This window comes from Kogia breviceps, chromosome 3, assembly GCF_026419965.1.
Source record: "Kogia breviceps isolate mKogBre1 chromosome 3, mKogBre1 haplotype 1, whole genome shotgun sequence".
In the NCBI taxonomy this organism is placed as follows: domain Eukaryota; kingdom Metazoa; phylum Chordata; class Mammalia; order Artiodactyla; family Physeteridae; genus Kogia; species Kogia breviceps.
The window spans coordinates 142027496-142052136 of NC_081312.1; the positions used below are offsets into that span (position 1 = coordinate 142027496).

The 24641-nt window shown below is 41.7% G+C and overlaps 1 protein-coding gene across 1 annotated transcript in view; it reads right to left on the reverse strand.

The window, feature by feature from the left end:
- FAM81A (family with sequence similarity 81 member A) overlaps positions 1-24641 on the reverse strand; it is a 126235-nt gene that overhangs the window by 101009 nt on the left and 585 nt on the right. The gene's annotated exons all lie outside the window — the stretch shown is intronic.

A 24641-nucleotide genomic window follows, 5' to 3' on the forward strand; every position in this document is an offset into this window, starting at 1 on the left:
GCTCATGTGTTGGTTTATTTTGTTTTTAAGAAAACGTATGCTATATATTTTAAAAAATCCATCAGTTTGTCTGATTAGCTTTTTACCTTGACCTTATGTCAGAAAATTACATTTCAGATTTAATGTATGAAATTCCAAAAGGCCACATCCATGTGTTCAAATTAACTTTTTTTTTAAACATCTTTATTAGAGTATAATTGCTTTACCGTGGTGTGTTAGTTTCTGCTTTATAACAAAGTGAATCAGCTATATGTATACATATATCCCCATTATCTCCTCCCTCTTCTCTTAGAGGGAGGAGATAATGGGGATATATGTATACATATAGTCTCCCTCCCACCCTCCCTATCCTACACCTCTAGGTGGTCACAAAGCACCCAGCTGATCTCCCTGTGCTATGCGGCTGCTTCCCACTAGCTATCTATTTTACATTTGGTAGTGTATATATGTCCATGCCACTCTCTCACTTCGTCCCAGCTTACCCTTCCCCCTCCCCGTGTCCTCAAGTCCATTCTCTACGTCTGCGTCTTTATTCCTGTCCTGCCCCTAGGTTCTTCAGAACCATTCTTTTTGTATTAGATTCCATATATATGTGTTAGCATACGGTATTTGTTTTTCTCTTTCTGACTCAAAGTAAATAAATAGATTTTTAAAATATGTTTTAGAAAAGCAGCCCCATGGTATGGTTGGGCATTGTTCCTGGCTGTGGGCTCCAGAGCCTGTTCTGTGGCCCTCCTAGAGATTCTGTAAGCTATGGAATGTCTCTTTATAAATCTATTTCTGCTTAAAAACAAGTCTTTGGTATTGAGTGTGTTTAGTAACAAGAAGTACAGGAGAGTGGTTCTGAAGGGGTAGTCACTCTGTCACTTAAGGACACCTAAACCCCTCTCAGTCTCTCTACTTTTCCCGTTGCTACCATTAAAAAGTTACCATGAATTTGGTGGCTTATCATGGCACTGATTATTATCTTACAGTTCTAGGTCAGAGGTCCAATACAGATTTCACAAATCGAGGTGTTGGCACGGCTGCAACCCTTTTTGGAGGCTTTAGAAAAAGGCTCCCTTCCCTGACTTTTCCAGCTTCTAGGGGCAGCCTGCATCCCTTGGCATGTGGCCCCTTCCTCCATCTTCAAAGCCAGCAACAATGGGTTGAGTCTTTTTCACATGGCATCTCTCTGGTCTTCTCTCTGCCTCCCTCTTTCACTTTTAAGGACTCCTGTGATTAGACTGGCCCCATCTCAAGATTAGCTGATTAGCAACCTTAATTGCACGTGCAACCTTAATTCTCCTTTGCCATGTAAGTCAACACATTCGCAAGTTCTGGGATCAAGATGTGGACATCTTTGGGAGAGCCATTGTTCTACCTATCAGAGCCTCAGGACAGCTTGACCCCCATCAATCGACTCTAAGGATGACAGGATCACCTGGGAGGAAGCTGTGGCTTCCCAAGCCAGTATGTTTCCAGGCCCTTTCCTGAGAAATGAAGACAGCCGTCTACCAGTGGCTTAAACAAGAACTCTTCAATGCCAATAAGGAAGAGCAGGTAGTGGCTTAGAAGTCTTCAAATTTAGGCTTAAGTAGAGAGATTTTTATATGTTCCCAGGTTTATACGTCCCCTAAAATAAGGAAATGAGGTTTGCATTCCTAGGTTCACAGGATGTAATACAGTTTATTCACACGCTGACTTGACCCAGTTTTGAGGACCTGCCTAGAGGCCAGTCACTTCCCCTTCCTGAGCTTCAGTTAAGCCCACACCCCAACCACATGCCCTATCAGGTTCTCATACTCCAGGCTGCCGTATATCACACTGGTCACTATAGGACCAGGTACCATACAACCAGGGACCACAGCCCCTATGGCCCAGAGCTTGCTGAAGTTACTCAAGTCAGCCAATGCTAAGCCTTCCTACCCAATTTTGCCTGTTCCTTCTCACAGAATCCACACTAAGGTGCTTGCCCATGGTTCCACTTTCTCCTTTGCCTGTGACTGGCCCCAGTGTTTCCCCCAAGTGGCCCTGCATGGCTCACTGTTTCTCCCCAGGGAGCTGCAAGTATGACAAAACTGTAACACTCTTTCCGGTTGCTTTCATGATCCACGTCTGGCCTCACTCAAGGTAATAGGGTTAAAACACAGGGTAAGTGTGTTTAATTGATTTTTCTCACTTTAAAAATTTTGATTGACTTTTCTCTCCACCAAAGGTTCAGCAAAGACCTTTCTCAATGGGTTCAAGACTAATTTTAATGCAAGAAAGGGAAGTCCAGAAAGGCTTGAGGCAACTCTGCTGAGGGCATCCCTCTGTTCTCTCACCCCTAATGCCAAGAGACCGTCTCAGGCCACTCCATAGCAGATGGCAGCAGAGAAAGTGCAGGGAAAGGTACTGACTGCAAAGCTGTTCCTTTGGAACTGTCTTTTGATTGGTCCGGAAACCAGCCTCCAGGGTAGGAACAGGAATTCTGACTGGAAGAAACACCTTCCCCTTCACAAATAACCCATAATTTTCCCCTTGATTGATGAGAAGGAGGCCAGGCTCACTTTTATCTCAGGCAGGTCATGTTGAAGAAATGTTAATGAGGTCATCAGGTGATGGATTTTCTCATACCTTCACTCACTGAACCGTGCCAGATCTATCAAGCCCCGTGCAAGGTGGATAGCAGAACACAGAGCTTGATTGCAGGAACGATCCCCTTATAATCAACTTGCAGAGCAAGTGTAATGTGGTGATGGGGACGCATGATGTGACAGAGCAAAAGTCTTGAAAGTGGTGCCCATGAGCCCGATCTAGCCTACAGGGGTATGTGTGTGTGTGTGTTAAGCTCACACATAGCTTCTTACTGGGTTTTATTTTTGCTAATTTTCCCCAACATTTTATTATGAAAATTTTCAAATGCACAGCAACACTGATTCATTAACATTTTACTAAGCTTGATGTATCACATATCTATCTTTCCATCCATCCCTCCATCCATCCATTAATCCATCTTATTCTTAGTTCATCTCAAAGTATATTGCAGACATCCGTAAACTTCCTCCGAAATGCTTCAGGATGATTGTCATTAACTAGAGTTCAATATTTGTTAATTTATTTTTGTATACAATTTACATACATTGAAATATATACTTTTTCAAGTGCACATTCACTAGGTTTTGACAAATGCATGTATCAGTATAATCCAAACCCTATGAAGATATAGAATATTACTACCATGCCTGAAAGGGTACTCACTCCCTTCCCGGTCAATTCCTGCCCTCATCGTGGGTTAATTTTGCTTGTCTAGAATCTCAAATACATGGGCGTATGGCAATGTGAAAAAAAAACAAAAACAAAAACCAAATGACCCCAAACTGCTTCTCAGACCCATGATGCTCCAGCAAGCCTTTCCATCCCCAACAAAACTCCTGAATTTCCTTCACCATCGCAAATGCTACACCATGTGTCCCAAACTTCCAACCTTTCCTCTCCAGCTTACAAATCACAGTCCTCTTTCCACTCATGAGCCCTGACTGTCTCCAGCATCATCTCCACACTCGGGGGTGGGGGGGGCAGAAAGCTGGATCCATGTACACATCTGGGCAACCAGCCCATGAATGGGAAGCCCTCCCCCTCACCATTCCCCTCCTATCTCACTCTGTTCCATTCTCCCCCTTTCTCTTTCCCAGGATAGTCTCTTCTCCCTCATTTTTCTCCTACCCACTCAAGCAAGGGCAGCAGTAGATTCCACCCAGAGGCATGGACCTAGGAGAAATACAGACAAAGTACTTTATTCTGCTGGTGGAGGGAAGTAGAGGGATGTAAACTGTCTCCACCTGTGTCTCTGCCCCGCTCTGAAGGAGAAGTGGTGCAGCTGTGTTGAATCTGTTGTTTGCGGACTGCTATAGAAATTCTCATTAATACTCAGAGTAATTTCCTTCCCCTAGTCTTGCTTCCAGCTGAATTCTTAGTGGGAATGCCTGTGGTCTCTATGGGAAGATTCATACATTACACTGTTTTCTGCTGAGGATCGAGGTTCATCCTGCTTCTCCTTCCAGGTCTCCCAAGTCCAGCTCTGGGATCCCCACAACCTCACGTAGAAAGAACCACTCCCTCCCCATGTGTCCCCTGCCCCAGTGACTCTTCCCAAAGCAAATCCCAGCCAGTGTTCTGTGCTCTGTCCATGCCCCTCTCTGACCTGTGGGACTGAGATTTGGGCTCATACATGCAGCAGGACCCTAGAAGCCACTATAATTCAACATAACTCAAAAGCAAAATGAAGGGCCCAGCGTAAGATCTACACTCAAGAAACACCTGTTGCTTGAGCTTAGTTTAAATGCAACGTTGTTCCAACTCATTTCTAACTTTCAAAATGGTTTCTTTCTTCCCAACACAAGATGTGGGAACATTTCTCAGGTTAATTAGCCACCCATTTCACTGCCGCTTCTGGGTTACCAGAAAGTACCTGGAGTTCTTTCTCCTTCAGTCGCTGTGATTGTTTCTTGAAGTCCCAGCTCAGATCCTCCTCCCCCGCCCCACACTCACCCCCTTCCCTGGGCGGGGAGCTGGAAATGGGGGAGAGTATTGCTATGGTTAAGAGCTGAGTGCATTCAGCTAGCTCCACTGCCAACTCTGTAACCTTAGGTCAGTTTGCTTAACCTCTCCAAGCCTCAGGTACCTAAAAAAATGGGGCTGATGATAGTACTGATACTATTTTCTGCACTAATGATTTCTATACTAATAATAGTATGATATTATTTTTGCACTAATTTATGTCCTACAGTAATAATTTTTTTTTTTTTTTTGCCACACTGTGTGTCTTGTGGGATCTTAGTTCCCTAACCAGGGATTGAACCCAGGGCCACAGGAGTGAAAGCGCCAAGTCCTAACCACTGGACCACCAGGGAATCCCCCACCTACAGTAACAAGAAATGATTTCAGCACTATAATAATCGTACTGATACTATTTTCTGTACTAAGAATTTCTACACTTTAATGATTTCTGTACTAATAATACAGATATAATAAAAAGTCTGTGCTACTAATAATTTAATAATAATAATTCTGTACAATTTCTATGCTAATAATATCTGTATCAATAATACTAATAGTTTTCCATAAAATGGGGCGAATAATACTACTGATCTAAGAGAGTTATTTTAAGCATTATATGAGAAAAAACAGGTGAGATATACAGAGCATGACACAGAATGGTGCTTAATAAATGCTAGCTATTATTATTGTTATTGCTGTTGTTGTTAGGCTTCTAGCCAGTCACCCCAGAGCTCCTGCACCAGAGAAGCCTATGACTAAAACTTAAAACCCCCTTGCTTATTTGCAGCACCATGGATGGACCTAGAGATTATCATACTAAGTGAGGTGAGTCAGACAGAGAAAGATGAACACCATCTATCACTTATATGTGGAATCTAAAAAAATGATTCAAATGAACTTATTTACAAAACAGAAATTGACTCACAGACATAGAAGACAAACTTATGGTTACTGAAGGGGACAGGTGTGGGGGGAGAGGGATAAATTAGGAGTTCAGGATTGACAGATACACCCTACTATATATAAAATAGATAAACAACAAGGACCTACTGTCTAGTGCAGGAAACTATATTCAATATCTTATAACATATATATATTCTTTTTCAGATTCCTTCCCATTATAGGTTATTATAAGATGTTGAATACCATATGTATATATATATATACATATACATGTATATACATGTATGTATATACATATATACATATATATATATGGCCTTACCCCAGGGGCTTCATGAGCCCATGTGTTGCCTTTCCACCTGTGGAGAGAATTTGTTCCTGATGAGAAGAGACATGGGTATGAGAGGAGCTGGAATGGACTGCCTGGTCATGAAGCAGGGGCTTTGTTCTCTCTCTGGGTAGAATGGGAATTTCATTCAGAGGAACAGGAGGAAAGAAGGGGTTCAGCTCCCTCGTCTGTCTCTCCAGCTTGGAGAGGAACTTAGGCCTTTGCCCCAGAGAAAGACATCTCAGGAGTAACGGAGGGTCCAGAAGCAGCAGAGCAAGATACCTAGAGAGACTCAGGGTCTGGAGCAAAAATAAATATTGCAAGTTTTTATGGCCCTAGTGGGTGGATTTGGGGTGGGAAAGAAAGGCGGTAACTCTTTGCTCTTGTCTTCCTCGCTTCCACTTTCAGGGAGGAGCTTCCTTACTGGGTAGGAGCCGTGCTCGTGTGCCATAGGTTGGCCCTCTGGATTACATTTTTTCAATGAGATTTGTAGGGCTTCATTTCACTCTCTGTGTTTTATTTAAAATAGAACCATTCCTGAGACTATTTTGAGTAGAGGTTCGTGAATTAATATCGATTCCCCATGTTTTTAGAAATAAAAGAACAGAAAAATCAACATGTATGATTCCCCCACTTTGGTTTTCTGCTTCCAGCCTGGCAGTGCCCAGGTCTGTTTCCTCAGAAGCCGGGAACAGTTAACAAACACACTTCCCCTCCAGGCCTCCTCCAGAAGTGGAGGTACAATACCTTCCTTCCTGTGTTCATCCACAACACACCTCTGAACTGAATGTTAAGAACTAATAAACAGTCTTCACAAAACAAATGCCATTTTCCATAAAAGATAATGCAGGATGATTTCATTTATACAAAGTATCTAGAAAAGCAAATTTGTAGAGACTTAAAATAGATCAGCAGCTGCCTAGGGCTGAGGGTAGGAGGGGGATTACCTGAAAATGGTCATGAGGAAATATCTGGGGCAGTGGAAATGTTCTGAAACTGGAGTGTGGTGACGGTTGCATTGAATCTCAAACTTACAATGGGAGAATTTTATGATATGTAAATTATGCCTCAATAAAGCTGTTGAAAAAAAAAGGTAGTGTAGGTAACTAACTGGTTTAAATTGGAGTGCCAAGTAACACAGTGGTTAGTTAGTAACTACACCATGGTTCTGGCTGTTTGCAAACTATGTGAGTTGGAAGAAATGACTTCTCATCCCTCAGCCACAATCTCCTCACGTGTAAAATGGGAGATGACAATGCATATCTCTAAAGCAGAACACAAATTAAATGGGATAACTTGCAGAAAGCATTGAGCTCCGCAGCTGGCACAAAGCCACTGCTTCTTGAATATTATATTTTAACCCAGAACTAGGAATGTGGGGATAGCCTACAAGGAGGTGTGAGTGTTAATCGTTTCTTACTTTGGAGGGAAGTTCACTCTGGATATTTTAATGAGAATGATCTGGGAAGATCTGCTGTAACACTGTTTCCAGCCTCTGAGGCCCACCAATGCCTCTGTGTCCGATGGTTCCACAGTTCCACACTCCCTTTCCAGGCATCCCTGGACATCCTTTCACCTCGTCCTGGGTCAAGTTGTGAAAGTAACAGGAATGAGATTTGTTACCAGGCACACAGAGCAAATGCTCTGGGATCCTTGGTGACTGTCCCAAGCTGACTGCCCTATGAGATGCTCTAAGGGAGATGTGATCTGGGCAACAAGATGTGCACAAGGGTCCTTATCTCCTGAGAGATGCCTAGATGAGCCCAGAAAAGTCAAACCTGATTTGACTGCTGGGATCAAAATAGGATAGCTGGGATTTGCTTCTAGAAAAAGGCAGTGTGGGAGGAAGGTGCGTGGTTCCAAGACCAGTTGGGAGGGCTTGTTCTTTCCTTGCGTGTGGAGGACACTTTATTCTAAACTGTTCAGGGACAAGGATGAACAGAATGAAGTAGTAGTCATTCTTGCACAAGAGGCATATAGTTGCACCACGCACACCTTCACATTTCCCATTCTCAGTCTGTTCTTGGCAGGCTGACCTGCTCATTTATTCATTCAACATACATCTACCAAACTCCTGCTATATGCTCGGGGCTATGCTAGACAAGGTCCTTGCCCTCAGAGACCTTATCTTCTAGTGGGAGACACAGACGGTGAGCAGGAAATGAAATGATCTATACATGAGTGCTAATAAGGGTAGGGTAGGCAGGAGGCAAGGTGGCTGGTTTAGATCAGGTAATCAGGAAGACCTCTCTGAGGAACTGACAGTTTAGCAAAAGCTTGAGAGACCAAAAGAAGCAAAGATCTGGAAGAAGGGCATTCCTGGCCGAAGAAAGAGAATGTGCAAAGGCCCTGGGGCAGGTGTGAGTTCTATGCGTTCAAGAAACAGAAAGAAAGCAGTGTAGCTGGAGTGGAGCGAGAGGAAGTCACGGTGGTAGGAGATGAGTTCAGGGCCCACACCTGTTGGCCTCACTGGCCACAGGAAACATGGATTTCATTCTAGATGTGATGGGAAGCCGTTTGGAGTATTTGGGGACAGGGGAGACAGGTGATATGATATGTAGAAGATTATTCTGGCTGTGTAGAGGACAGACTTCCAGGTGCAGGAAATTTCTCACTAAACTACTAGTACAAAATTCCACACCAGAGTGAACAGCCCCTTCTACCCGAGACAACAAGGCAAAAAGCACACACACAATGTCTTATAACCGGTATCTCCTCTTCTCCATGTCCTGATGTTGTGGTACTTGGCAAATCAAAAGTAATTTAAGGGCTTCCCTGGTGGCGCAGTGGTTGAGAATCCGCCTGCCGATGCAGGAGACATGGGTTCGTGCCCTGGTCCGGGAAGATCCCACATGCCGCGGAGCAACTAAGCCCGTGAGCCATGGCCGCTGAGCCTGTGCGTCCGGAGCCTGTGCTCCGCAACGGGAGAGGCCACAACAGTGAGAGGCCCGCATACCGAAAAAAAAAAAAAAAAAAAAAAAAGTAATTTAAAAAACTCTGATGGTTTGACATTTGGAATATTGAAAGCAATCTGGAAAATCCTGATAGCCAGCATTTGTGTCTCCATCACTAGCTGCAGAAACAGATTGTCAGGATGGATTTCAGTAAGATCAGCGGAGTGAGTGTATCTGCGTAGATCAGCTCATCTGTAGCACCATTAATAAGCATTTGGTGATATATTCTTTAGCAGACTCTAGCAGTGAGTCTATACTGGTTAGTTCACCTTTTTCCCCCAGAGCCTTACAGAGGTCAAATACAGTGTGATGGTGTTTCATACCATTGCACCAAGGGTTTCTGCTTTAACTGGCTCACCTGTTACTGATAAAGGCTTTAAAGTATAAGCAAAAGTGACGATGGCCAAGAGCTAGGTAGAAGTACAAAACTTGGACACTATCTTAGAAATCTGAAATAAAATTAATTACAGATTATCAGTAGAATAATGTCCAAATGTCTGGACCAATCTGATAATCTTATAGGTTGAGGTCCTAATTATGCTGTATTTTTGGACTTTCTTAAGCCAGCAGAAGCTTCAACAGTAACTCTTACCAGAAGGCAAATGTTCATTACTTTAAATGACTAATTAATTTGCCATGTAATAGTCCATCTGATTCTCCTTTTCCAGCTCCAAAAGCACAGTCACATGCCCCAGCTTGGAACAAGAACCTCTTGTTTAGGGCTCCAGCCAAAGGACTTCACAAAGTAGCCTCACTCCCCAGAGTACGGCCACGAGGGTTTATGCAAGTTTAGCCTCTAGCACAGGGGTCAGAGAGTCCAACTTGGCAATATCTATTTATGCACAGTCATCAGAAAATTCATGTTAAAAAAAAAGAAAATCAAAATAATAATGCCGCAGGAACTCAAATAAAATGACTTCTCTCCCTTCCATTACATGAAACCTTCTTTCCCCCTGCAACTGACTACACTTGTATTACTCTGTTTAACAACCTTCCGCCTACCTGGCTCCAGGGATCACACTATAACCAATGTAGCAGGATTCTCCTTTTCCCATAGCTGATAAGGAGAAAGGGAAAGGGTAGAGGTTTCACGCTCAACGTTGAACTTGCACTGAGGCAAAGTGGCTGGCACATCTCCCAAAAAGGATCTGTGGCACCAGCACCACTGGACACAAACCAGATTTGCCATATTGGTGTGAGGCCAGACATGCCTATTTGACTGGCTGGAAGTTTCTCTAAGACTATGCTCAGCAAAAACCAAGTGTTTCCTGGAGGTAAGATTGAGATAGTTTTTGCGGAAGCTGTTTTTCTGGTTATGTGTCAGCTCCTGGGAGTAATTTGGATGAAACTTGTTAAGAAATGTATTTTCAAGGCCTGAAAACACAAAATTTGCTGGATTTAAGGTAGGCTTCCTAATCATGGTATTATGAGAACCCAGTGCAAACCTGGCCTCCTGGGTTCCATTCTGGTCAACCCGTAATATTCAGGAGTTATATCATTTCTCTTTCCAAACTCCCAATGGCATTTCCCAGTAACTGTACTTTTGCAATGAAAATGCAGGTGGCAGAGTAAGTATCAAGTTAATGATATTTTGCTCAAAATCAGAATAGTGTACTGACTTCCAAGTATGGTTTTTGGTGGGGATGACAGGAATAAACTTCAGAGAAAGGTAAGATGTTATGGACTTTCCATCTCACCAACTGCCCTACCCTAAAATACTGTCTCCTGCAGAGTAGGTCTTGATACAATGCCTTATGTGTTTATGAACCCCTCTCTAGAATTTCTGTGTCCAGTCCTTACGCCATTCCTGCATAAGATCACATGGAACTAGCCTTTATGGAAGAGTCTTTCAGAGCCTAGTAGCTAAACTGGGGGAAGAGCAGCTTAATACCTTCCGCAGTTTCATAGCACACCCACCTCCCTCCAGCCTGAGTCAGGGGGATAGAAGGGACTACATAGCACATCCAGCTCCAGGGTATCAGCTCAGCTTCTAAGGCCCTCCCACAACCCTTCCAGATCCAAAGTTCTGAATTCCTGGCCTGCAGAGCTGCCCTGTCTTGTGGTTGGGTCCACACCACTTGAGAAGGGTCAGAAGACTTCAGGGTGATACAGTTCGTCTCCATGCCCCCAACAGAACTGACTGCACCTGAACCACAGGTGCAGAGATAGAAGGCATGGCAGCCCTTCTCCAGTCCTTGGTCATCTTTAACTACCCTCCTCAAACTCCCCCTCTGCCTCCCAGCCTAGGTATCAGGAAAGGTTATCTGTGACCAAACAGGGAAACTAACCATTCCTGCTGATATGCTCTGCCTTTAAAGGTCCTCCCTTTGGTGCACATCCCAACAGTGCAGAAAGCTGCAGGGAACAGAGGGGCACTTTGCTTCATGTCAGAAGCTGGCCAAAGGGCACCGAAGGGTCAGGGTAGACCATGGCCCACTGAGCTCTCCCAATACCCTGTTCAGCAGAGGGGACTGAGGTGGCATAAATAACACTTAGAAGTCGTGAAACCCACTCCCTACCCGCTAGCAGCACTGGCAGTTAATAAATAGTGACCTTGACCTTGAGTTTCCCCCAAATCATCTAGGGGAGGATGTAAAAAGATGATCAGTTAGGAGTGGACCGTTTGGCAACCCCGTTTTCTGAAAAACACATGGAACCCCAGGATTCTCTGCCCAAACATCCCCAAGCTTGCTTCCAGGCCCAGAGCCGGCCCTTCCCAGGTCGGTCTTTCTAAGGGTGACCCCGAGACTGGTATGTACACCCCAGGCTTAAGGAGTCAACTAAGCGTGGGTATGGAGAGTGGGGAAGGAACTCTGACATATGTGCTGGGGAGTCCATATGAGTATACACGGGGTCCCTGCTGATGTGGGGAGGGCCAGAGTGTTGAGTGGGAAGAGAAAGGGAAGCAGGATGAGAACTGAAGCATGGGCTGGCCCTCCCCATGCTGCCATGTTCTGGCAAGGAACTCTAAGGAGTCCAAGAATTCTAAATTCAAACCTGGACTTCCAGGTTGCCTGAGGTATTTTTGTCAAGGTAGGAGGACAGAACATATTTTATTTAATGATTTGTTCCCTTGATTTATAATATTTAGACATATGGTTTGTGGGCCTCCATTTGTGCTCTTGTCTTGGGGCCTACCACACCCCACGCCCCAGCCGGCTACCTTCTGGGAGAGAAGCCTTCACAGCCCACACAGCTCAGTGGTCCAGCTGAACCCACATGCTAAACGGCCTCGCATCTGTCCTACTCTTCAGACTGCCCTATTTTAGCTCCTAAGAGCGGTTAGTGGTTGGATCATACAGGCCATTGAGTTAAGGATTCATCCTTATGGCCACATGTTTTGGACAAACCCTGTATTAGCTTCCATGTCTGTGTTGCTTAGGGCATTAAGAGTATACGTTTTATCTAGTTTCTAGGGACCATTACATCAATCTAACTGAACCAGGAGCCTTGGAGACATGCCTGAGAAAGATGAGGTGGTCCATATTTGGGTGAACAACCCGATTTTCTTTTTACCGGGCAGCACATGCCCGCTGAGGAAGAAGAGAACAATGTCAGGCACAGCAGGCCCCAGAAGGCAACTTGGGGGGAAAAGGGGGTGAAGCAACTGACTACTAGGAGAGAGACTTTTTTTTTTTTTTTTTTTTGGCCGTGTCACAAGGCATGAGGGATCTTAGTTCCCCGACCAGGGATCGAACCCGTGCCCCCTGCAGTGGAAGCTTGGAGTCTTAACCACTGTCCCTAGGAGAGAGATTGTGAAGAAAGATTAGAGGTATATACAGGTATTTTTAGGGAAATTTTCTATATGGTCTGAGGAACTTGCCTAACTTTCCATAAGAAAAGTCAGTGAACTCTCCATTATTCGAGACTGTTTAGGGATTTGGATTTGTTTCTTTGTTTTGGAGAAGGGTGACCGAGGGAGGGGACCCAGTGCTGAGTCTGGCCTGAAGATGCTCTTGGAGTGACAACAGGACCTACAAAGGGCCCATTCGGGTTAACTAAGTAAAAGTTTCTCTTTTCCCAGAGCTGACTGTGTGAAGGCTTTAAAGGACCTATGTGACGACCATATAGCTGAGGCTGAACCCAGGGCAGTGGCCACAGTCTCATTCGGGGCTTCCTGGGAGATGAACTAAGAGAGGGCTGAGCCGTGTGCTTGGCCCTGGTCCACCACACCCTCTGCTTTTAAGTATGTGCTTTGGTTGTTTTCTTTTCTATTTTCACTATAAAAGTGAAAATGAAAATGTTCCTGAAATAAAATTTGGGAAATATATAAAAAGTTAAAGGAAAAGAAAAATCATCCATGGTCCTGACATCTGAATCCCATCAAGGTAAACATCTGTTATATTTCCTTCAAGCCTTTATTTTTTGTTCCTTGTATAGGTGGTGTGTGTGTGTGTGACAGAGAGAGAGGGAGGAAGGGGGGGAAGAGGGGGAGGGGGAGAGAGAGAGAGAGAGAGAGAGAGAGAGAGAGAGAGAGAGAGAGAGAGAGAGATTGATTTTAACATAATTGGATCCAGTGCCCTAAAGCACTGTTTTCAAGGCAACTGGATTAATGTGATTTTAAAGTACTAAAATGAGTCATTTTAGGATTACTGAGCAACTTCATGAGGTTTGGTGAAAACAAAGTTGATTTTTCCTTTATCCTGTCATCAGGAATCATCTACTCTAATCTTCAGCTGCTCTTATATGGTCCATGTTCAGTGGAAAGGATAGCAAGACAAAGAGATGTAAAGGTAAGAAACACAACTAACGAACATGTTTTTATGACTTCAACACTTAAATTATTACACAAACCTCAGTCCCTTAATCACAAGAGACCTATTTATGATTAAGGTTAAAGAGGTTAAAAATCACGTTTAATCATTTGAATTTTCTGCTAAGTCTCGCCATAAAATGGATTGGGATTCAATTTTTGTGGCATAAGTAACTTCATATTTACTTGGTGACTCTTCTCAAAGATGAGCAGTGGATGAGATCTGACAGATCTGAGAATGGAATATCAAGAGTATATAAGAAGCATTGTAAGTTGCATTTTCCACTGAGCAAAGACTGGGAATCCAAATTCATTTTGCCACAGTTCCAAAGAGACAAAAATGGACTCTCAGCTCATTATTTTCTCAATGAGTTTGAGAAAATGTCCTGGGGAGAACCATTTCCAGTCAACTCTATAAGCTTTCATACCCCTAGGCTTTTGCTTATGCAGATCCTAAAACCAAGAAGATCCTATGCTAATTCGCCATCTTTCTAAATCAGTATTTAAGGGCAGCCAGCTCAAATGTCACCACTCCAGGAAGCCCTTCTATATTTTCAAAATATTTGTTTGCATGATCCCTATTTAGTCTTTGTATTATTCTGCCATATGGAACAATGTATTTTGCTTGATAATATTTTCAAACGTTTCCGAGTAACATGTTTACAGCGGTTCAAAAATCAAGCAATATAGGCCAGCATTAAAAGGTCCAGAAATAATAAATGTTAGCAAGGGTGTGAAGGAAAAGGAACCCTCTTACACTGTCAGTGGGAATGTAAATTGGTGCAGCCATTATGGAAAACAGAATGGAGATTCCTCAAAAAACTAAAAATAGAGTTGCCATATGATCCAGCAATCCCACTCCTGGGCATATACCCAGGCAAAACTATAATTCAAAAAGACACATGCACCCCTATGTTCATAGCAGCACTATTTACAATAGCCAAGATATGGAAACAACCTAAATGTCCATTGACAGATGAATGAATAAAGAAGATATGATATATATATATATATATATATATATATATATATATATCTCCACACCCATGCATACACACATACACACACAATGGAATATTACTCAGCCATAAAAATGAATGAAATAATGCCGTTTGTGGCAACATGGATGGACCTAGAGATTATCATGCTAAGTGAGGTAAGTCAGACAGAGAAAGACAAATATCATATGATATCACTTACGTGTGGAATCTAAAATATGACACAAATGAACATATCTATGAAAAATAAAGGGACTCACAGACATAGAGAACAAACTTGTGGTTGCCAAGGGCAGAACAAACTTGTGGAGGAGGGAAGCATTGGGAGTTTGGGATTAGCAGATGCAAACAAGTATATATAGGATGGATAAACAGCAAGGTTGTACTGTATAGCACAGGGAACTACATTCAATATCCTGTGATAAACCGTAATGAAAAAGAATATGAAAAAGATTGTATATATGTATAACTGAGTCATTTTGCTGTACAGCAGAAATTAACACAACATTGTAAATCTACTATACTTCAGTAAAATGTTTTAAAAATAAAAATAAAATAAAAAACAAAATGTACCCCTCCCCAAAAGAAACAAACAAATCAAGCAATATACATCATATCCAGCATACAGTCTTTTCCCTGCCCCTGCTCCCACATCTTACAAACACTTCTGTAAGTTTCTCATGCCTTTTCCACAGTTTCTTCATGCAAACGTAAACACAAACCTATTATTTCCCCATCCCTGTTTTCTTACACAAAAGGTAGCTTGATATACATATGATTCTTTTTTTTTTTTTTTTTTTTTTTTGTGGTATGCGGGCCTCACTGCTGTGGCCTCTCCCGCTGCGGAGCACAGGCTCCGGACGCCCAGGCCCAGCGGCCATGGCCCACGGGCCCAGCGGCTCCGCGGCATGTGGGATCCCCCCGGACCAGGGCACGAACCCGCGCCCCCCGCATCAGCAGGCGGACTCCCAACCACTGCGCCACCAGGGAAGCCCCATATGATTCTTGATATACATACTATTCTGTACTTTGCTCTTTTCATTGTAACTTATCAGTGCATCTTGGAAATCATTCCATATCAGTTCAGAGAGAAATTCCTCATCCCGTTTTAAAAGCCTTTTAAAATTAAAAAAAATCTATTATATGTTGTCTCCTAATATATTTCACCAGTTCCACAAATGATGGTCATTTGGATTGTTTCCAATCTTTTGCTACACCAATGATGCTTTGTAGACATATGTTAATTTGCATTGTGTATGTACATCTTTGTATAAATTCCCAAAAGCAGAATGGCTGGGTGGGAGACTGGACAATTTTGTAATGTTGCTAGATAGTGCCAAGTTGGTCTCCATAGGGTTTCTACCTGTTTATACTCTCATCAAAAATATAGAAGAAACCTGTTTCCCCACAGCCGTGCCAACAGAGAGACAAGGTTTAGGAAAGAATGGTTTGGTATCAAAAGCAACAAGAGGACAATTAGATGAAGACCGCAAAGGCACAGATAATGTCAGACCCTACATCTCCCCTGAGGTTCAACCAGTCTCTCTCAGAGATACCTAGAGATGTCTCCCAGAGATGTCTGTTAGCTCCAACTGAACATATCTAACTTGGAATTCACTGACACTGGAGCCTCCTCTTCACTACCAATGGAATCACCATTTTCTGGAGCCTCATTTTCTACCAATGGAATCACCATTTTCTCACATTTAAAATCTTGTAGGAGAGAGTGTGGGTGAGTAGACTTTCACTTTTTATTTTACAAACTGAATTCACATGCTTTATTTTATAATATGAAGTGTATATTTCTTTTGTAATTTAAAACCAATGATCATGTACTGCAAAAAAAATTGGGAGTCTGGTTATTTTTCTTATGGTTTTTATTTATCTATTCAACCACTTTTTATTCTGATAGCTGCTTTTTTTCCCCCAGCTTTTTTTCTGCTGGGTGCTTAGAGTTTAAATAATTTAGCTTTATAAGGAAATTAATCAAGAAAAAAACATTACTTCTACTTTATAAATTACTCCTAAGCATCCCCTTCCCTGGCACCACTCTCATACCTACTCCCAGTTTTTAAACTGAAAAGAAATTAAGAAAGAACTCCTAATGAAATGTTTAAGTAATAGTTATTAGAGCTGGGATACTATTTTAGGGCAAATTTATATAGTTAGAATTTATGATACCTGCATGGTATTTTTATGTGCTATAATATACTTTTCAATCCACTGAGGTCCTTTCTATAACAAAAGTGCACATTTATATCCATTTTATACCATTTGGAGCAAAACTGTACTAAAATTACAGAAGCTTTATAACGGTCATAGCTGCTTTTAGAATCACATTCTCGGTCAAATATATAATTCATTTGTTACCAATGCCTTACTGAAGCATCCTTTTATGGGAAGCTATCATCAGCTTTATCACATTTGGCTTTATTTTGGGATTTCCAGGAATTTAATAGAGTAAAAGGGAAAGGCCTGGTGCCCTTGACCTTTGTACATTCACTTTTGCACAAATAAGGACACTGTACATTAACTTACCTGACCCATCTTTCCTATATGGCACCAGGCAATAAGCCAGATAACAAAGGAATTTTTTTTTTTTTTTTTTTTTTTTTTTAATGGTATGCGGGCCTCTCACTGTCGTGGCCTCTCCCATAGCAGAGCACAGGCTCCGGAAGTGCAGGCTCAGCGGCCATGGCTCATGGGCCTAGCCGCTCCATGGCACGTGGGATCTTCCCGGACCGGGGCACGAACCCAGTCAAAGGAATATTTTGATGGATCTCATGTGGTTGCTTTTCCTTCAGGCTCAGTTCACAGTTCAGTTCCTTCTGTGCCAACATCTTTCTCAGTCTCACAGCATTTATTCAACTATGTTCCTACTAAGTTGCATTTAGCCTTGTTGCTTTATCAAGATTAGTGAAATATGGGGAAAATATCAATGCAAACACCAGTCAACAGAAGTATAGTTCTCATAAACTTAGAACAATTGAGACACAGAAGGAAATCATTAGCTGGTGAATCTTTAACCTTAATAATGACGACTCATACTGAGAACTCTCTATGCCTTAGTCACTAGTCTAATCACTTCACATGACTTAATTGAAATAAATGGTGGAGGTGTCATTACTTCTGTTTTCACAGATAAAGAAAACTATGCCCCTTCCTTAGGGAGGTAAACAGGCTGACCCAAATTGGAAAGCTGCCTTTAGGCTTTAACTGGTCAACTCTGCTCAGCTAGGATGGAGAGCTCAAATTTAAAGAACATCTACCAAATTTTGGAATTACAGTTTAAGACTATATCTAAGAGACAAGGCACAATTAGGAATTTTAGACTGTGTTTTAGCTCTCTGGAAATAGAACTCTCTCCTTAAAAAAAAAAAATCTGTTTTTGAATTTGATACATCTAACGTGGTGTGTATTTTGGGGAGTATGTTGTGTATTGAAGTAGGAAGCCCTTGTGTTGTTGTGTATGGTTTTTTTTGTTGTTTTTGGTTTTTTTTTGGCCGTGCCATGCGACTTGCAGGATCTTAGTTCCCCGCCCAGGGATCGAACCTGTGCCCCCCGAGGTGGAAGCACAGAGTCCTAACCACTGGACCAGCAGGGAATTCCCACTGTTGTGTATGTTTCTGATGTACATGGAAAGATGTGAATCCCATGGGGACAGGGCACTTGTCTTACAGTTCTCCAGCGCCTACTACAATGCTCAGCAAATGTTTGCTGTGGTGGTGAGTGAAAAGAGTAGTGGTTTGGAAACCATGCTGCAATATGCAGACACCCACACCAAGAAGTACTCTATTCAAAGTAAATCCCCCTGTTGATAATGGCGGAGGCTATGCATGGTGGGGGCAGGTGTATGAGAAGTCTGTACTTTCCCCTCAATTTTGCTGTGACCCTAAAACCACTCTAAAAGATAAAGTCTATTAAGAAAAACAAATCCCCCCAAGTTGTAACAATATCTTGAAAAATGTCATCTTAAACACACACACACCTATGTGTATACACAAATAGTTATAAGCATGCATAAACACATTTCTAAGTGCATGATAATAAATACAAAACATAGGTCACATGTAGGGCTTCCCTGGTGGCACAGTGGTTGCAAGTCTGCCTGCCGGTGCAGGGGACATGGGTTCATGCCCCGGTCTGGGAAGATCCCACATGCCTTGGAGCGGCTGGGCCCGTGAGCCATGGCTGCTGACCCTGTGCGTCCACAGCCTGTGCTCCGCAATGGGAGAGGCCACAACAGTGAGAGGCTCACGTACCACACACACACACACACACAAAATATGTCACATCTTAAGTATATAAATACATTTATAGGTGTATGACAACAAAGTTGAAATGATGATGATTGTTACAAAACCTATGCAATTTTTTCTGTTGAAGAGGTGAATGAAACTTCCCTCCTGGCCTCACCAAGACAACTGTGTATAAATTAAAGTAGCAGACAGTTGCCGTTGGCAAATGGCTGCATACCCCTAAGTTGGAGTATCCCCTCCTCAGAGATTGTCCCAATTTACCATCCTTTGTTAATAGTGCAGTAGCTCTAGAACACTACCCTTGTGACAACATTTGCTTGGAACGTGACTATATAGATACCTTGTTCAAGCAGAGCCTTACATAGGCTTTCCAGTGACCTATGACCTGGTGGCATAGTTTGAAAGGTTGAGCAGGTTGAGTTAGACTCTCTCTCTTTGTTTCCCTCCCTTTCTTTCTCTGTGACTTGAATCCAGAGACTAAGGGGGAAGTTTCCAGTAAGTTGTGGGCAGCACAGCTAAAAGGTGGTTTGGGGGCCTGAGACAGGATCACGACAAACTAAAGACACATTGCAAGCTGAAATTATGGAAGGAGGAGCAACTATGAGTAAGTGAGAGAAGCTTGAAGAGACAGAGAAGAACATCCATCCTTGCAGAGAAGCCAGGAAGCCAGAAAAGGACAGAGAGCATATATAGCCCTATCCTCCTTTGTGTTGTTTTTTTTGCTGGGGTCTGGGGCATACATACCTTTAAAACATTTTTCTCACAACAACCCATGTGCATTTGTTTTCTTTTTTTTCCTCCTTGTTACTAAAAGAGACTAGACTGGAATAGCAGGAGAAAAAATGTCTCTAACAATGGAGGATATAAAATTTAAAGAAAAAATAGTATAACTGTACAAGTATAGCAGTCCAGGGCCATAAAGTATAGTGGCAAACGGTGGTTCCATTCAATAGTCCCCAAGGACCTCAGTTCAGTATAACCCTGTGTGATAATTGATATTTATAGTGATGACCTTGAGTCTTTAAGCACAGGCTGCTTGATGTTCAGCATATTTTCAAAAGGCAATGAAGCATGTAGAAAAATTTTCCTCCAAGTTAAAAAAAAAGTTTCAGTGCTTAAACAAGGGAAGGCTCACACAGTTATGTGTTATTTTTTTAGTTTGTTAAATGTATATATTTATTCATACTTGCCTTGCCTTGTTCCAGCAAAGATTAAAGATGACTTAAAAGAATACACAAAATCCAATAAGACAGCATAAGTTGACAGTAAGGGGGAAGAAGAAAGAAAACAATGCTGTGGTCACATTATTGATCCAGGAGATTCAGTTATCCGCAAAGCTCCCTTCTGTAGCTCACCTCACTCCTTGATAGATCATGGGACACCATAACTAGTATTACTCATTATTTAATCATTTTTAAATCTGGAGTAAGGTCAGGGCTTATCTTCTGAATGTAAAACTCAAATTGACACTGGAAGAAAAGATTGGCTTGTATCAGAGAAAATATAATCATAAATTTATATAAATGTGCACTTAGTAAGCTGTCAATCTAAACATCTGTTTAAGTAATTCCTGTTCTTTTATTTTGGTAAAATAATTGTTATAGCAAAAAAGTTATATTAATCAGAAGTAGCATCAGGGACTTCCCTGGTGGCACAGTGGTTAAGAATCCGCCTGCCAATGCAGGGGACACGGGTTTGAGCCCTGGTCCAGGAAGATCCCACATGCCGTGGAGCAACTGGGCCCGTGCGCCACAGCTACTGAGCCTGTGCTCTAGACCCTGCGAGCCACAACTACTGAGTCCACATGCCACAACTAAGGAAGCCTGCGTGCCTAGAGCCCACGCTCCGCAACAAGAGAAGCTGCCACAACAAGAGAAGCTGCCGCAACTAGAGAAAGCCTGTGCGCAAAAACAAAGACCCAACGCAGCCAAAAAGAAAAAGATAAATAAATAAATTTATATTTAAAAAGTAGCATCATATCACATTATCCCACTGTTGAAATTCTCTGCAATATCCTTTTCACAAATCAATATTAACATATTAGAAGAACAAAGAATGTTTGAAGTTGACTTAAACTCTCTATACAAATGTAATTCATAAAAAGGCAAGAATTTTTTTAGAAAATAAACTCATGGTTACCAGAGGGGAAAGGAAGGGAGGGATGAATTAGGAGTTTGGGATGAACAGATACACACTACTATACATAAAATAGATAAACAACAAGGACATACTGTATACCACAGGGAATTATATTCAGTATCTCATCATACCTATAATGGAAAAGGATCTGAAAAAGAATATATATATATATATATATATATAAATATATAAAACTGAATCACTTTACCGTACACCAGAAACTAACACAACATTGTAAATCAACTATACACCAATTTTTTAAGAAAATTAAATAAACAGCAAGAATTTTTCCAGGATCCTGGTTTGGACAGGCTCCTAAGGTGTGCTCCCATTCATACTGGGCCTGCATAAGGGGAAATTTTTTCTAATGGGCATTCCTACTACAGAGTCACTGCTTAGAGGGTAAAAGTTTGGGCTTCAGAGTCAGACAAATATATAGATTTGATGCATGGTAGCTGAGTGATATGTTGGGCAAGTTACTTCAAACTCTCTCAACTTAGTTTCTTAACTGCAAACAACGTTAATAGGGTTGTATGGAAGGTGGAATAAGATATTGTACAGTAAGCACTTAGCTCAGTATCTGATACCTACTGAACCTAATAAATGATGCCTGTTATGGTAGAAACAGCGATTACCCAGGACATCTCACACTGATGTGACGCAAGCCTCTCTTTCATTAGTGTCTTGTTAAAGATTTCTGCCCTCATTTTTCCATTAACAAATTTTTCTTTAATTGTACTGTGGTGAACACATTCTGATGTTCTTTCATGGTACTGACGTGGAAACTCGTTTCGTTGCCCTATATTATCTTCTTCTTCTTATTATTTTTTTTTCTTTTTTTTGTGGTACGCCGGCCTCTCACTGTTGTGGCCTCTCCCGTTGCAGAGCACAGGCTCCGGACGCGCAGGCTCAGCGGCCGCCGCTCCGCAGCATGTGGAATCTTCCCGGACCAGGGCACGAACCCGTGTCCCCTGCATCAGCAGGCGGACTCTCAACCACTGCGCCACCAGGGAAGCCCAATTATTTTCCAAAATACATGAGCAGTGATTTTTTTTTCACTGATGGATTCATATGGGGATTTGAGCTTTGTATTCATCTTGATTTTTTCTTTTGTTCCTTTTCATTCCGCCCCAGATAAAACACAGTTAATCATGCCAACTTCTGAATAAAGTCTCATCTGACTAGCTCCATCATGTGTCTAGAATGAGTTTTACAATTTTGAAAGTTGCTTTCCTTTCATTGCTACTCTGATCTTGAGATCATAAGAATAAATATCTGGTAAGATATTGAGTCCTCAGAAAAATAGGTGAAGTCAAGAAAATTGGAAAAACTTTCATTTTAAAAAGTGAGGATTTTTTTAGGGGGTGCAACTTGGCCAAAAATCTATGGTGACCATGGTTTATCATTCAAACTAGGCCTGTTGGGAATGCAAGAGGGGTGCACTTTATCATTTCATTGAGATAAAGGCATAAACCGGGCTCCCCCAAGTAAACCAGGATGTATGGTCACCCCAGCCAAAACTGACAAGGTACCTTCCTAAGATGGGGATGGAGCAGGGGAGGGCTTGAAGGGATTCTTCATGAAATTATAGGCTTTTCCACGTCATCACACACTGTATTCTATGCTCAAACTGTGAATTAGTGTGTTTTGCTTTGAGAATCCAAGAACTTCTGTGCTTTTGGTATCAGAGTCAGTTCTAATGCCTATGACTCAAGAAAAACACAATAATAGAGACAAAGATCCAGAGATGCATGACTAATATGATCAAGAGCTGTGGGTCCTAATGCTCTGGCAGTTACCGAATCTTTGAGGATTTGATGAAAGCTATTAACTCTCCCTGAAAAAAAGGGCACACACAAACAGCCTCCAGGAGTTGGCATGCAATTCAAAGGGCCAAGGACCATCTGATCTCACCCAGGGATCTAGGTCTGAATCCCTAATCAGAAGGGAAAGGAAAAAGGAACCAAAATTTGTTGACCATCTTTGCACACATTTCATTTCAGACTTACATCAATCTGTTTTATAGATAAGGGCACTGAAACTCAGAGAAATTAAGATCTTACGGCCAGTTAAGTGGAAAAGCCAGACTACAAATTCAGGTTTATATGCATGAAATCTCATATTCTAAGTACGGCCTAGATGTAGGCATTAATCCATATATTTATATTTAATTTGGAAAGGAATTATATTACAAAATCATGAAAAATGAACACAAGCAGACATCTTCATCAAAGTCCCACCTACTAGAGCTGGGAATACTTCTGGAAACTGGAAAGAGATTATTGGGGCAAATAAAAGTAAGCACTTAAAAAAAATCTCAAATGCTAATACAACTGACAAATAGTGTCAAGGTAGTTTTAGATAAATCCAAGACTGATAGGTTGGTGATGGATTATTAAGAGATTTTCAGTGTTGCATATCCTTAGGTTAACCTTGGGGAAATCAGCTACATCTTTGCTTGTATCCCTCAAAGCCCATCTCAGTCTGATTACTAATCAGGGTTGCATGGACAGGATGGTGGTTGAAGCAATGTGTCAATTCCAACCTAAGTAGTGTTTTTTGTGTAACTGGTAAGCTCAGATTTCCCTTTTGGTAACATCTGTTCATTAGTTGTTTTTCTTTCGTGGTGATCCCAGTTCCTCCACCTGGGATTGAACCTGGCGCTGGCAGTGAAAGTGCTAAGTCCTAACCATTGGACCGCCAGCGAATTCCCTGTTCCACTAGTTCTTAAAATGCCTGATTGCATTTTGAAGCTGACATACCTCTGAGACATGGAATCAGATTTACCTGAGAATAATGTATCACATCTGAATGTATTAGCCAATGATCACACCTGGGTGGACCTAGTTCATAATAAGTGTTCAACAGATGTCTCATGGTTTCCTGTCCAGTCTGTGCTACAGAATGCTACCAGATGAATTACCTAACCTATAGCTCCAAATATGGCAGTTCCTTGGATAAAACTACTGTTACTTCTTATTGTATTTGTATCTTTCCTGAAGTTATTTATTGTTTTAAAATCTATCTTTTGTTTCCCTCCTTCTAAAATTATAAGCTTGGTGAAGGCAGAGACCACTGTATTCACAGTGGCCGTGATGACCTATAGTAGGCATTGAATTACATTTATTTACCTAACTGTGTGGATGATTACTAAAAGAATTTGGTTGGTCAACATGTTTTTTTTAAAAGAAATTTGGTCAACATGATTTTCTTTCAGTTTTTAAGATGGAGATAATAATTCACATACTGTAAGATTCACCCTTTTAAAATGTACAGTTCAGTGGTTTTTAGTATATTCACAAAGTTGTGCAACCATCACCACCATCTAATTCCAGAATATTTTCACCAATAAGAAAACGCACACCTATTAGCAACTACTCCCATCCTCCCCTCCCCCAGCCCTTGGCAATCAATAATTTACCAATTTGTCTCTATGGATTTCCCCATTCTCTATTTTCATATAAATGGAATCATATCATATGGGATCTTTTTTCTAGATTCTTTCACTTAATATTTTCAAGGTTCATGTTGTAGCATGTGTTAGTACTTCCTTCCTTTTTAAAGGCTGAATAATATTCCATTCTATGGATACACTACATTTTGTTTACCCATTCTAGACAAGAGGATTTTTAACATCCATTCCAACTCCGGGATCCTTTATTCAAGTGAAAGGCTACCACCAAAGTTCATAAAGTAAACCACTGTAAATCATTATGCTTCATAGTTTTTCTGTGTCCTGAAGTTTTCAAGTCTTATCTACCACAGATCCAGAGAGGACCATCCTGT